The sequence below is a fragment of the Oryza glaberrima genome, chromosome 1 (genome assembly GCF_000147395.1).
Source record: "Oryza glaberrima chromosome 1, OglaRS2, whole genome shotgun sequence".
Taxonomy (NCBI): Eukaryota; Viridiplantae; Streptophyta; class Magnoliopsida; order Poales; family Poaceae; genus Oryza; species Oryza glaberrima.
In genome coordinates, this window is record NC_068326.1 from 13,212,367 (window position 1) to 13,227,734 (window position 15,368).

Consider the following 15,368-nt stretch of genomic DNA (forward strand, 5'->3'; position numbering starts at 1 on the left):
TGCCGTTCAACTTGACGTGTGAACTCCCATGGCCAATGAGGTTGATGCATGAGTGGTACTTGAGGGCAAGTGAGTTAGGTCTCGGGATGATTACTGTGCATGTCCCAGAAGGCGCTTTCAAGGATGGACCTAACGCAAACTTCGCCTTCAGTTTCAAGGACCTCCACGCATTCTTTAAGATGGATAAAATGGATATCAATCTCGTCGGCGCGTGGTGCCTGTTAGCATTCCATGTACTTCGGTATTGTACATAGTGTGCCAATATAAATGTTAGTTATTCTAACTTCCAAAATTCCATAAGGTCACAATGGGTAGACGCTCAAAGAACCGGGGCCTCAATCGGTCACGTAAATCCAACGATGGTTTGCGAGACGGCCCACACTGTGCGGATATCGGAGGATAGTGCGGTACTAAAGAATAAGACACCTCAAGAGAAAAAATATTACATCAAGCGTCTGCATAAGAGAAAGATGGCTAAGGTGGGAAATTACTTGGCCACCTCATTTCTCGCACACTCCGACAAACGAGTCATCATGGTCCCCTACCACTTTGGGTAAGCAACTTCAACATATTTCCGTTCATATATTAATAACAGCGCATGAAAATATGTCTTACGTAATTTCATAATCCGTGTTCACAGCGAGCACTACATACTATTCCTCGTCTATCCAACGGACCAAACCGTCGTAGTTCTTGATCCGGCGGACTATGACAAGGACGCGTACATGAAGTTCCTATGCTTGCTGAACTTGTAAGTTCGAAACAATTTCCGTTAAGATTCCAACTTTCCGTAAAGATCATTAAAGTAGATTTATCATAATTAATTAATATATTTTTGTAGAGCACACGGCCATTATAAGAAACGTGGCGGGTACGTAAAGAATGCAAGTAGAGAGAAACTGTACATAAGGGGACATTGGCCGGTATGTCAGCATTTATTCGGTACGTACATCACGATTGTCACTTCTTACATCTGACGTGTCCACTTGTGTATGCAGTGTTATAAGCAACTTAGCTTGACGAACCTATACGGTTATTACGTGTACGAGATGCTTAGGGTCAATGGGAGATACATAACTGAGTTTACAGATGTAAGTCATTAAACTCTCCTTAGATACTGCAAATAGTTCATTAAACTTGACTGTAACACAAATCATTTGTCTTTTAATTTCCATAGCTCCCGAGTATCCCTTATAGCGCAAGCCGGTTCGATCAGAAAACGCTTATCAACTTGTGCGCGGACTTGTGCCGGTTCATTCGTCGCGACATCTGCAATCATCTAGGAGAATTCCATGATCCTCATAGCGAACTTGCTACGGACCCAAAATTCAAGAATCTAAGAGAGTGGGAGAGGCAACATGCTGTGGACTAAATGGATGTATTTGTCGCGGGGGATACTTGTAATAAACCACTATACTTTCTATGTAATATGATTTAATTTGATGTTTCGGCTAATTTTCCATCTATTGTCCCGTGAGGTCAAATTATACCGACCGCACGGGATAATAGGTTATCCCAGATGGCTAGCACGTGCTAGCCATCTAGGATAACCTATTATCCCGTGCGGGCCACTTAATTTGACCGCACGGGATAATAGATTATCCCGTGCGGTCGGCCTTATTGTACCACACGGGATAATAGAATATCCCGTGCGGTCTGTATAACCAAACCGCACGGGATAATCGATTATCCCGTACGGTTGGCCCGCCCGCACGCGAAAATAAAGATTTTCCCAGACGAGGAGCTGCAGGCGGGCCGGGCGACCGTACGGGATAATCTATCCAATCGTCCGGAATATTGGGTATTGTAGTAGTGATTCCAGGGAGGCAGCCGCCGGTTCCAACCCAGCGCATGCTATCGGCTTTGGCAACAGTGGCAACAATAGCAGTTGCCAAGCCGTCAACCGTGGCCGACATCGTAACAACTATAGCGGCATGCAACAGCCGCAACAGTTGGCTGCTTGGCAACAGCGGACAGTCGCCCCTCCGCTCAACCCATGCAACGGTACCCTGCAAATGTGGCCAGTGTTATATTTCTTAATGACATTACTAGAAATATAATTCCTATAATTCCTAGCAATGACGTAGAAATATTCATGGTATATTTATGTTACAGATATGATCCGTAAGCGCACGGATATACCATTATAGCATTTCACCCGGAAGTATTTTAAGGTATCGTATTTATTTAGTCCCAAAGAAGATACGATAACAGAGTCATATGCTAATAGTTTATATATTACTTGTATGGCAACATATCCTATGCACACAGGCCCTCACGTGTACACACGTGCACACCAACTAAAAAATGTCACCAAAAAATCTAGAAAAAATCATACACATACTTTCAATTGTATTACACCTAGGGTTAAAATCTTAACATCAAATTCATTATATTTTAGCCGTAACGAAAAAAAAAATCTGACAGTTTTAAGGTTGCAATTTTGTCAGAATTTTATCTTTTTTGTTATTCTCTATGTAGAATGAATTTGAAGATGCGACTTTGCACGTAGATGTAATATTATTGAAAGTATATGTATGAATTTTCCTAGAATTTTTTGTGATAATTTTTAGTTGGTGTACACGGTGTGTACATGTGAGGGCCTGTGTGCATAGGATACGCTCCCTACTTGTATACATCAAGGTCTATGCGGGGGTTAATTAATTCAAAGGGTAGGATAAATGTGACACACAAAAGAAAGAACTAAGATACTCTCAATAAAATATAATCTAGGCTAAATGGAGAAAGAATAAGAAAAGAATCATTACTATACTTCTAGTATACAAACATCTTTAGTTTACACTTGCTAGTATACAGTTATGCAACCAATACCCCTAACAGTGCCCTCATGGTGTTTTAAGAGACCATCCTTGATTGCTGAGTTCCTTACGACAACTTTTCATGGTTATCCAACTGGGGCTAAATACAGTGTAGTACCCTTCCAGGAAAGTGTGTTAGGAATATATACTAACGTGGAGGAATACCCGTACTGATCACTGTCACCATCAGCAGCCCACCTCTACTATCGCGCAGCATTTATGTCCAGATAATGACACTTAATAATCTAAGCACCACGCTTGCATTACTAAGTACTACTCAACATCCATGCATCCGACATAGAGCAACCGAACACTGCGACATTAAACCTACACCAATGCACCTCTCTGGTAAGCTAGCTACAAGAGGATAGGTGAATGATTGGATGAGAATTTGATTCGAAGACATCATTTATTGGATATACAGTTTCTATGCATAGTACTTATATGACATTACAAGTATAGAAACTACTAGCTAGTTTCTAGGTTGGGGATGGCCTGAGTGTACGAGAGTTTTGGTCTTTTCGATGGGTATGGTTTTTAGTCTCCTGATGAAATTGCCCCTCACTAATGAGGATTGATCTGCTAATCAATGTTTAATCTAGATCATCCATGAGCTTTGATATCCGTGCCTGGTTTTCCTTTTAGAAGCATAGAAACACATCAGGTCATCTCTGATCCTAACCCATTATATATTTTTCCACACTATCGAACTATTTGTTTAAGCGCTTTTAGTGAAATACATGTAGAACATAAAGGAAAAAAAATTGACAAATCATGCTTAAAAATGTATACGCAAAGTGAGCATATATAGTTCAAACGTATGGGAAAAAATTGACAAATTATACTAGAAAATGAATACGTAAAGTGAGCATAGCTCAACTTGCTAGTTTCCTTATGATGGACCATGAATACTAGTTCGGGTTTAAGTACTATATTATATTTGATACAGATACAGATGTTCGTATTTACGATTAATTATTCTTTCACCAGTAGACGATGTTCGTGTTGACAACGAGATGCATGCCTGTAGAGATTTTTGTCATTTTCAAGATATACCGATCTAATTTCAAAGGTTCTTAGATGGGTGTACGTGTGTGCTTTCATATGAGTGAGTGTGCGCGTGCTACGAGCGTATGTGTTTATGATGTGTTTCTAAAAAAAAAACTTAATAAAAGTATGCATCACTTGCTGAAATTGAGGGACTAACAAAAAGTGGTACTGCCCTAGGGCATTGCAAAAATGTCGCTCGTTATATATTGCTTCCATTAAAATCTAAAAGGATTTTTCATATGAGATAGCTGAGTTGTTGTAAAAATTCTATGAAATTCATTTGTTCAAAACGAGGCCTTAGCTTTTGGCAGACTAGAAAACTTAACTCTTGGCCTTGATATTTAATTCACCTGATCTGTAGCTCAGTATTTGTTGACGAGTGATCTTCCTAGTGGAGTAATTGCCAGATGTACTTTAGTAATTAACTTAATTAGTTGCAGCTTGCCAGACGGATCATGTCTTCCAAATGGGCGAACGTGCGCCACTAGCGGATCTCACGAATAGGTAAGGGAACATATATTTCTTTCTTCACAGGTACGCGTATTGTTCATCTCTTTCCTTTTTTTCCGTTTCACTGTTTTCGTTTTTTCCGTTTCTACTTTTAAGGTGATTAAGTTTCATTTTTTTTAGTTTCCTCTTTTACGTAACCCATAGTGTTTTTCTGTTTTTTTCACACCGTTTTTTTTTCCAGATTACCTTTTTTATTTGAACTATTTTTTGGAAACTTTCTACATGTAGACTTTTTTATACCCTTATATATAGACTTTTTATATAAAATGTTTTTATATATAGACTTTATGCATATAAACTTTATGTATTTAAACTCTCTCTATATATATTTTCTATAATATATATATAATATACATATATATACATATACATATACATATATATATATACATATACATATATATATATATATATATATATATATGTGTGTGTGTATATGTATATGTATATATATACCACATAACCGCCGTTAACCATTGATCGTTGAGGAGGCGTATTCTCAAGGGACCCATATCTACAACTGTGTTAATGGGGGCGTGGTTTGGTAATATGCCAATTTGGCCACTATTAGTACATAAAATGATTTCTTTCACTTCACAATCCCAAATAATTCACTTAGGAGTCAGTACATAAAGATTTAATTTCATTTCTTCAATTTGTTCTCCTCTTCTAAGTTTATAGCTTTCGTGCTAGCTTCATCGATGTTACCCACCAAATAAAAAGCCTGTTCGGGTAGGACGTCTAATTCTCCGGAAAGGATTAGTTGAAATCCCCTAATAGTTTCTGCAAGACCAACATACTTTCCCGGAGAACTGGTAAAAACATCTGCCACAAAAAACGGTTGTGATAAGAAGCGCTCAATTTTTCGTGCTCTTGCTACAGTTAAACGATCCTCCTCCGATAATTCATCCAACCTAAGAATTGCGATAATGTCCTGAAGTTCTTTGTAACGTTGTAAAGTTTGCTTAACTCTTTGCGCAGTTTCATAATGTTCGTTGCCAACGATCCAAGGTTGTAACATAGTTGAGGTTGAATCTAAAGGATCTACTGCAGGATAAATCCCTTTGGATGCTAATCCTCTGGAAAGTACGGTAGTAGCATCCAAATGTGCAAATGTTATAGCATGAGCAGGGTCGGTCAAATCATCCGCAGGTACATAAACCGCTTGGATCGAAGTTATAGATCCTTTTTAGTATAAGTAATTCTTTCTTGCAAAGAACCCATTTCTGTACTAAGAGTAGGTTGATAACCCACTGCAGAGGGCATTCTCCTTAATAAGGCAGATACCTCCGATCCTGCTTGAACAAAACGAAAGATATTATCGATGAATAGAAGCACGTCTTGCTTATTAACATCTCGGAAATATTCTGCCATAGTTTGGGCAGTCAAACCAACTCTCATACGAGCTCCTGGCGGTTCATTCATTTGGCCATAGACTAGAGCTACCGTTGATTCCTCAAGATTTTTTTCATTAATTACTCCAGATTCCTTCATTTCCATATAAAGATCATTTCCTTCACGAGTCCGTTCCCCTACTCCGCCAAATACGGATACGCCCCCGTGAGCTTTAGCAATATTGTTGATTAATTCCATGATGAGTATTGTTTTACCTACTCCAGCTCCCCCAAATAGTCCGATTTTTCCTCCACGCTGATAAGGAGCTAAAAGATCGACCGCCTTAATACCAGTTTCAAAGATGGATAATTTCGTATCTAACTCGATAGAGGCGGGCGCGGATCTATGAATAGGGAATGTTGCACTAGTATCTACAGGACCCAAATTGTCAACAGGCTCCCCAAGAATGTTGAAAATTCATCCAAGAGTAGCTTCACCGACAGGAACACTGAGAGGAGCTCCCGTGTCAATCACTTCCATTCCTCTCATCAACCCATCTGTAGCACTCATAGCTACAGCTCTAACTCGATTATTTCCTAATAATTGTTGTACCTCACAAGTTACATTAATAATTGTTGTACCGTCAGTGTCTCGACTCTTGACTACCAAAGCATTATAAATATAAGGTAACTTGCCCTGGGAAAAGTGACATCCAGCACGGGTCCAATAATTTGATCGATACGCCCTGTACTTTTTTCTTCAATTGTAGAAACCCCGGGACGAGAAGTAGTAGGATTGGTTCTCATAATTATCACATAATTTTCAAAAAAAAGGAATTTATCGAAATTTTGATTTTTTTTTCTTGTTGAATAATGCCAAATCAACACCAAAAAAATATCCAAAAATCCAAAAGTCAAAAGGAAATGAATTAGTTAATTCAATAAGAGAGAAAAGGAGACCAGCACTTGATTTCGTTGCCCAAACGAATCCCATTCAATCGTTTACTCATGGAATGAGTCCGTCGGAAAGTTCAATCAATCTTTTTTTCATATACATTTTGCCTTTTGTAAACGATTTGTGCCTACTCTACTTTCTTATCTAGGACTTCGATATACAAAATATATACTACTGTGAAGCACAGATTGCTGTCAACAGAGAATTTTCGTAGTATTTAGGTATTTCCACTCAAAATAAGAAAAGGGGGTCTATTAAGAACTTAATAAGGATTAGAAGTTGATTTGGGGTTGCGCTATATCTATTAAAGAGTATACAATAAAGATGGATTTGGTGAATCAAATCCATGGTTTAATAACGAAGCATGTTAACTTACCATAACAACAACTCAATTCTTATCGAATTCCTATAGTAGAATTCCTATAGCATAGAATGTACACAGGGTGTACCCATTATATATGAATGAAACATATTATATGAATGAAACATATTCATTAACTTAAGCATGCCCCCCATTTTCTTTAATGAGTTGATATTAATTGAATATCTTTTTTTACGATTTTTGCAAAGGTTTCATTTACGCCTAATCTATATCGAGTAGACCCTGTCGTTGTGAGAATTCTTAATTCATGAGTTGTAGGGAGGGACGTATGTCACCACAAACAGAAACTAAAGCAAGTGTTAGATTTAAAGCTGGTGTTAAGGATTATAAATTGACTTACTTTTTTTAGGTCAAGAGATTCGTTGCGAGGTCACGAATCATATTACAGGTCTCATGGTATATCTCAGTATAGAAGATGGAATTAGCGATATTTTTTTTGTTTATAAACTCCCCCGGCGGGTGGTTAATCTCAGGAATGGCGATTTTTGATACGATGCAAACGGTGACACCAGGTATATATACAATATGCCTCGGCGTCCTTCATTCTGCTTGGAGGAGAACCCACCAAGCGTATAGCATTCCCCCACGCGAGGATTATGCTTCACCAACCTGCTAGTGCTTATTATCGGGCAAGAACACCAGAATTTTTACTAGAAGTGGAATATATATTATGCAATTAGAAATTTTACTGGATATTTTCTAAAAAGAAAAGAGTTCAATGAAAACAAACTTGGAAAAAAATAAAGCATTTACGGACAGAAACGACAAAACAGGTGCAAATGGTGATTAGGCGCGTGATTTACATGATTTAGTACGAAGAAAGGCTAACGGTTCGTGAGATTCGTCTCCCACGAACGTTCGTGTGCTAGACCTCCCCCCAATGATATCTGAACCCTAAACTATGTATACGATCGATTTCTTCATGCATAAACCATACTAGGGCTGGGGATTAGGGTTGGTTAGTGCGTGTAGTTTTTCGTAAAAGCCCCTCGACTTTCAAGTTTTACAGAGCGGCCTTATTTAGCGATTTTTCTCTGTTCCGCATGGAATATTTGGTCTTTTGAAGGTCCGAAAAGTAAAATTACATCTCAGGGTACTGTTTGCAAGGGACCTAAATCGAATTACGCGCGAACCGGAGAACTTTTTCGCAAAATTCCATCACCCCGCGAACTTCCCTTTACTATTTCTATCCTATGTAGCGGGCCTCCTCGCTCGCCCCTTCTGCGGCGCTTAATAATTCCCCGATTAGTGACATGATCAGTTGCTAGCACATACGCCCAAAACTTTATCGTATATCCATACAACATACATATATAAATAAATAACATGTTCACATAGTTAGCGAGTGCAAAATATCATATACAATTGTTGGGCCGACTAGCCAATTATAAGAGTTTAAACACGATGGAATAAGAGTAGCAACATAAATAAATACTAATAAATAAGTTCTATGGTATGTCTCATTAGCCAAACCACGTTTGCACTATGAGTCAGCAAAGAAATCGCAGAAATCTCTGATACACGGGACAAAAGAATTCATCGTTCGATTTACCATCTTTTCCTGGATTTGCATTTTACCAGATTTCTTTGGAGATCTATACAATTCGCGTTTGGATTATACCCTCCATATAGTATAATCTCATATGTTTGGGAATTAGTCTATGGGTGTTAATAAAAGAGTAAAGTGCATTGGCGGTCCTTAATCTGGTAGGCCTATGTCATAAGTCCATAAACTCTCAAAATACATATCCAGGTCCCAGAACTTGTCAAAGTATATCATCTAAGTCCCAAATCGACACATCCCCTCTAGGATCCTACGTGGCGCTGATGTGGCATGTCACATGGACGAGACATGTCAATTTCTTTTTTTTCTTCTTTTATTTTTCCTTTTCTTTTCCGTTTTCTTCTCATTCTTCCTTTTCTCCTTTCTTCTGCTCGGGTCACATAGAAAGGAGAATAAAGGGGGAAAAGACAAGAAAAAATGAAAAAGGAAAAATTTTAAATGGGTCCCATTTGTCAGTCAAAATAATGCCACGTTATGTCTGTGTGGCATGCTACATTAATGCCACGTAGGATCCTGAAGGAGTTGTGGTGATTTGAGACCTAGATGACACACTATGATAAGTTTTGGGACTTAGATATGCATTTTGAGAATTTAGGGACCTATATGACACACCCCTACAAGTTTAAGTTTAAGGACTGCCCGTACACTTTACTCTTAATAAAAAGATCAAGGAACTTAACACTACTAGAAAAAGTATTTTTGCAGGCCGCCAAAAATGATTTTTTCAGGCGAAGGGGAGGATTTCCTGCAGCCCAACGACTGCGAAAATTGATGATTGTTGCCGTTGGGGCAATGGCCCGCCTGCGAAAATGCGTTGAAAACGCAAAAAAAAAAATCGCGGGCGCCGCCGCCGCTGCCGCCACGCGCCTTGCCGCCGCTGCCCTCCCCCAGCCGGAGCCGCGCGGGGCGTCGTCGTCGTCGCTGCCTCCGCCGCCCCCGCCGGCCTCCCCCTCCCTCTTCCGGCCAGATCTGGGAGGGAGGGGGAGGGGAGCCGCCACCGCTCTTCCCCGGCCGGAGCCGCGCCGGGCGTCGTCGTCGTCGCCACCGCAGCCGCCTCACGCCGTCGTCATCGCCGCCACCCCCGCCGGCCTCCCCCCTCCCTCCTCCGGCCAGATCTGGGAGGGAGGGGGGAGGGGAGCCGCCACCACCGCCCCTGCCGGCCTCCCCCCTCCCTCCTCCGGCCGGATCTGGGAGAGAGGGGGAGGGGAGCCACCGCCGCCCCGCGCCACCGTCGTCGTCGCCGCCGCCCCTGCCGGCCTCCCCCCTCCCTCCTCCGGCCGAATCTGGGAGGGAGGGGGGATTTGAGCCGCCGTCGCCGAGCCGTCGTCGTCGCCGCCCCGCGCCGCCGTCGTCGTTGCCGCTGCCCTTGCCGGCCTCCCCCCTCCCTCCTCCGGCCGAATATGGGAGGGAGGGGGGTTGGAGCCGCCGTCGCCGAGCCATCGTCGTCGCCGCCGCCCCGCGCGCGCTGTCGCTGCCGCCCCGCGCGCACTGTCGCTGCCGCCACCGCCGCCGGTAGAGGGAGGGAGGGGAGGGGAGGGGAGGAGGACGACGCCCAGACACGCGTTGAGGGGAGGGGAGGGGAAAGTGTTTGAGGGAGAGAGAGAGCTGAGTGAGGGAAATGAGTGGTGGGGAGGGATGGAGGAGAAGATAAGACATAAATTTTTGGGGTAGGTACCATTTTCGCAGGCGCGGTTTGAGTGGTCCGCCTGCGAAAATAATTTTCGCAGGCGTCGCTTAAGTGGTCCGCCTGCGAAAATCAACTTCACCCCGATTTATATTTTTGTAGATGGTCATTTGGCTTCAAGGGTTATGTCCGCCTGTGAAAATCAGACCCCTATGTTGGGAAAAATGCATTTTGTAGTAGTGTATTCTTGTCGGAGCTTCCACTGTATATTGGGCTCTCTGACTTATTATAATTGAAATGGTTTGTGATAGATCACCTTTAAAATTTTACTTGCAGGTTCTTTTCAGGGTAGCATATTGGCTCCGGGAATGTGCTCAACTATAAAGGCATAATGATCATATCAAGTTAGCTAATAAAAGATGTGTGTCGTAAACTTGAGTCGACGATCATGAGGCTCTTTGTCAACTTCAGGTGGAGATTCACCAATAGAATTCAGTAGTTGTGGGGCCTTTACCTTACTTGGTTTTTATTAGTTTGTTTTTACTTTTGGTTTTGTTATTTTGGATACTTACTCACTGTGTGAGTTTGCTTTTTGTATGAACCTTGTGATAATTGGCTGTAACTCATGAGCAAAGCCCGAAATGTTTTATTTCATTATTAAAAAACAAAGAATTCATCATACACCTCATCTCCATCTAAATTTAGAAACGACACCTTAGGCTGTGTACACCCTCACAAGGTGTAGAGGCCGGGTTTTTTATAATCCATTATCTAAAAAAAATTTAGAAACAACACCCACAGTAGATGTGTCTTTGTGCGGGGTTGACGGGGCAGGGGGGGCGTGTGACGACTGCGCAACGCGCACTAACGCGGTTGTCTAAACCAGCCACCGCAACGTTGCAAAATGACAGTGCCGCCACTTACCACAACATTTTTCTTTTCCCAAAAATAGAATCATGCTACGCATGCACCACCTGTAATAAACACAATCACACGCAAATTTTACCCTTATCACATCAAGAGAAAAAGGGTTAATTGGATCATACCACTGCAATTTTACAAAATTAAAAAAATACCGCTAATATTCATCATATCGGCTCTATGCCACTGAAAATTTTTAAAATTAAAATCATGCTACTCCAGTCCCTTTTTTCATCTCCTCTCAAACGCCGTCCCTGTTTCTGTTTCCCTCTTTGTTCGCCCTTCTTCGTTATCCCCGTTTCCGACGTCGAGCACAGCAAGGGCGGTGGCGGCGCCCGTCCATCACGGCTCCGTGGAACGTGCTGACCGGCAACTTCGCGCCTGTGGATGAGCTGCCGCCTGTGGGTATCGCCACTAATCCCTCTCAGTGATTAAAAAAATTAACTAATCTCATCAACGCAGGGGATACTATAATGGTGCGTTCGTTCCTAGGGGGATTGGGTGAGAAAGCCCGTCATATTCCACGCGCAAGTTTTCTAAACTACTCAACGGTATATTTTTTACAAAAATTTTTTATATGAAAGTTGCTTTAAAAAATCATATTAATCCATTTTTGAAATTTAAAATAGTTAATACTCAATTAATTATGCGCTAATGGCTCATCTCGTTTTACGTATCTTTCTAAGCTTCTCAATTTCCTTCTCCTCAAACTCACCCTAAGTGCAGCACGCTGTATAGGTGTCCGGCGAGGAAGCATGTGGAGCGCGACCCCGCCGACCCGTCGATGCTCATCGTCACCTTGGAGGGCTAGCACAGCCACAGCCCCGCCGTTGGCTAGGACCCGCTGGCAGGACCCATGTGGCGGAGGAGTCAGGGGATTTAGCGATTTCGTTGTCTCGAAGTCGGGATTTCGACCGGGTGGTCGTTAGCTATCAGTTTCGACCATCAATATTACTAAAATAGAGGAGAACTAGTTATGCTTGCAATACATATCTATGTTATAATAATAATATTCCACTAGTATTGGGCTCACTAATCTTTTGCAGAGAATAACCATAAAGTGGAGGAGAATCGACATCGAATCAGACGATAAATCAATCGGACGAGGTCGAGAATCAGATTTATGTATGAATGGGACAAGAACTCAGAATTGACACGATGAACTGTACCAAAATTCACAAGTCTACACAAAGGAGCAACAGAGGAGGCCACCTGTCGAGTTTGGGCCAGGTGGACCCAGCCCATGGGTTAGTATAACATTATGTTTATGTTATACTTATTATACTACTAGCTTATCTGGGAGATGCTTGGTACGGGTATAGTGTTTACTTATGCAATTACTCTATATCATGACGATGATATTAGAGTAGCATCTGGTAGTTTAGGCATGGTGTCTAGATTACGGGATATCATTATTTGGGGTTATATGCTGCGCATGAGAGGTGGGTCGCTGATGGTGACAGCTTAGTATGGGTATTCCTCCGCGCGTGTATATAGTCCTTAGTTAATTTCCTGGTGAGGGTATTCCTCCTTATTTAGCCCCGGTTATATGGTCATGATGGGTTGTCGTAAGGAACTCGGCAATAAGGGATGGCTTCTCGAAGTACCAGGAAGACATCGAATAGAGGGTATTAGCTAGTATGTCAGATAACTAGGATGTATGTATAGTATGTATACTAGAAGTATAGGAATAGATTCTCTTTCTATTTTTGTTTCCACTTAGCTTAGATATTTTAGTATGAGAATGAGTAGCTTCCTGCTTGTATGTCAATCTATTCTTGGATTAACTTAACCCCTGCTTAGACTATGATTATTACAAGTAACATGTAAATTATTAGTCAGGTTCTCTCTACTATGATCTTCCCACGGGATTAAATAAATACGATACCCTTGGAATACTCTCGGGTGAAATGCTACAATGGTATATCCGTGCGCTTGCGGATTAACTCTGTGACCATAATATACCAGGAGTATTTCTGCGCAATTGCTGAGAATTATATTTCTAGTAATGTCGTTAAAAAATACCAACACCGGGGTCAAATGGGGAAGAAGACGGGCTGCCGTGGCGGCGGCGGCGGCGGCCGGCGACCGCTCGCCATTCAACCCTGTCGTGGTTCGAGGTGCCGGTCTTCAACATCATGCACTCGGTGAACGCGTGGGAGGAGGCCGGCGGCGAGGAGCTGGTGCCGGTGGCGCCGTCCATCTCCATCACTGCGCTCCCCGGCGCTCCCTCGACGACCTCCCCGCCGACGCGCATCCTCACCGTCGTCCACCGCGCGCTCCCGCACCTCCGGGACCTCCTCCGCTCCCTCAACCACTTCCCCGCTGGCGTCGCCGTCTTCCTCTCCGACCTCCTCAGCCGCGGCCACCGTGACCTCCTCAGCTCGCTGGCGCTCACCGGAGATGAGGAAGGAGGGATGGGATGTGGATGGAAACGGGTGTCGCCGCTGCCGCCGTCCTTGCCGTGCTTGACGCCGAGCAAACTCGGCCACCGGAAGAAGGGAGAATGAAGAGGGAGATGGAGATGGAAGATGGAGATGGCATTTGAGAGGAGACGGAAAATGGGATGGGAGTGGTATGGTTCCATTTTTAGAAATTTCTAGTGGCATGTAGCCGATATAATGAATATTAGTGGCATTTTTTTAATTTCTCAAAATTGCAGTGGTATGGATCCAATTAACCTAAAGAAAAAACACATTCAACTGAAACAAAAAAATCTAGGTTTCATACCGAAGAAATAAAAAAATCAATAAAAACAATGTGGAATAGTTATTTTAATTTTTTAAAGAGTTGCTTCTATTTTTTAAAGAGTTACTTTGTTTTCATACATAATTTCCTCTAAATTTTATTCTCATTCTTAAATCAGTACGGTAGATATTTCTAGAAGAGTTACTTCTATTTTTCAGAGTTTACTTAGGGCTTCAACTCCAAAATTTAGCTATAGGTGTTGGTTCTGGAGTAGAGTTATGGAGCTTTCTAAACTCAGCTCTACCTCTCTAGTTTATTTTGTGAGAGAGCTCTACCCAGCTCCGCTCCCCTTTTAGGTAAAGCTGAAACTGTTTGGCTGAGCTCCAGCTCCAGGAGAGATAGGGTCTGTTTGGTAGAGCTCCAACTCCTAGATCCTAGTAGCTCTAAACTCCAACTCTGGTGGGAGCTAGCTCCTGCAGGAGTTCAAGGTGGCCCTCAAAGTTTTTGGCTAGCTTCGTCAACTCCAGAAATCATGAAAGAGAGAATATTGGGGAGATGACAATACTACCCTTGTGGTTTTGCTGTTTACTTATTGCTGATGTACGATTAATATCAATTGATTATAAGGCATAAATATGATTTTCAAATTTCTCACCAATATATCAATGCCAATTTTCTGTAACAATTTTCAACACCACAAGTATGTAAAGCAAAAAAGAATGTACACATTACTAATATATGCTCTGTCATGATCCCTTGATATTTCAGCAGCAGAACATTGAGAGGTCTTTTGTTTGCAATATACAATTAGCTGCTAGCTGGGTATCTTTAGGCAACAAAAGGTTCTTCCAGATAGAGGATGACATAAATTATTTTCTGTTGTCCTGTGCAATTGGCATGACTTTGCTGCATGAAAAACAAGTAACACTCTAAATAAGTGGTGAATGAATCCAATAGAAAAAAGAACCTGCGGTGTCAAACTAAAATACAAATACATCTATTGGTCTGGGATGAAAGCAGGGGAGTTGAATGACTAGCCATCAAGTGGAGCTCAAATATTCTCTAATCTTTTGAAGACATTCTAGTGGCAAACAACTCATAACTTACGTTTTTACTGACTTGACTGCATATGTTTTACTTATGAACATATAAACAGTCCAACCAAATTCAGACTTCAATCAATTCATCCTAGAGATCTATCTGACATTTGACAACCTTTATTGGTCAATCTCATGCTAGAGATCTATAATAGAGGTTCATTGCAAGCATAACATATGGCATATCACAGATCCAAAACTGAAAGGCAACACATTCGTCATTTTCAATCAGAAACTGAAACTGAAATACATTTTGAAACTGAAACGCAAATACATTCTGAATAGAGGTTACTAGTTCTCGGATGATACATTCAGACACTCACATCACACTTGCGCTTATATATATGCAGCACGCATGGTTACATCCATATATGCATCACAATGAACTTTAGACAACTGTATGCATCCATATATACATCCATAG

The 15,368-nt window shown here is 41.8% G+C and overlaps 1 pseudogene; it reads right to left on the reverse strand.

The window, feature by feature from the left end:
• Positions 1–4,996: 4,996 nt before the first annotated feature.
• On the reverse strand, positions 4,997–7,156 carry LOC127780152 (ATP synthase subunit beta, chloroplastic-like; annotated as a pseudogene).
• Positions 7,157–15,368: the final 8,212 nt, after the last annotated feature.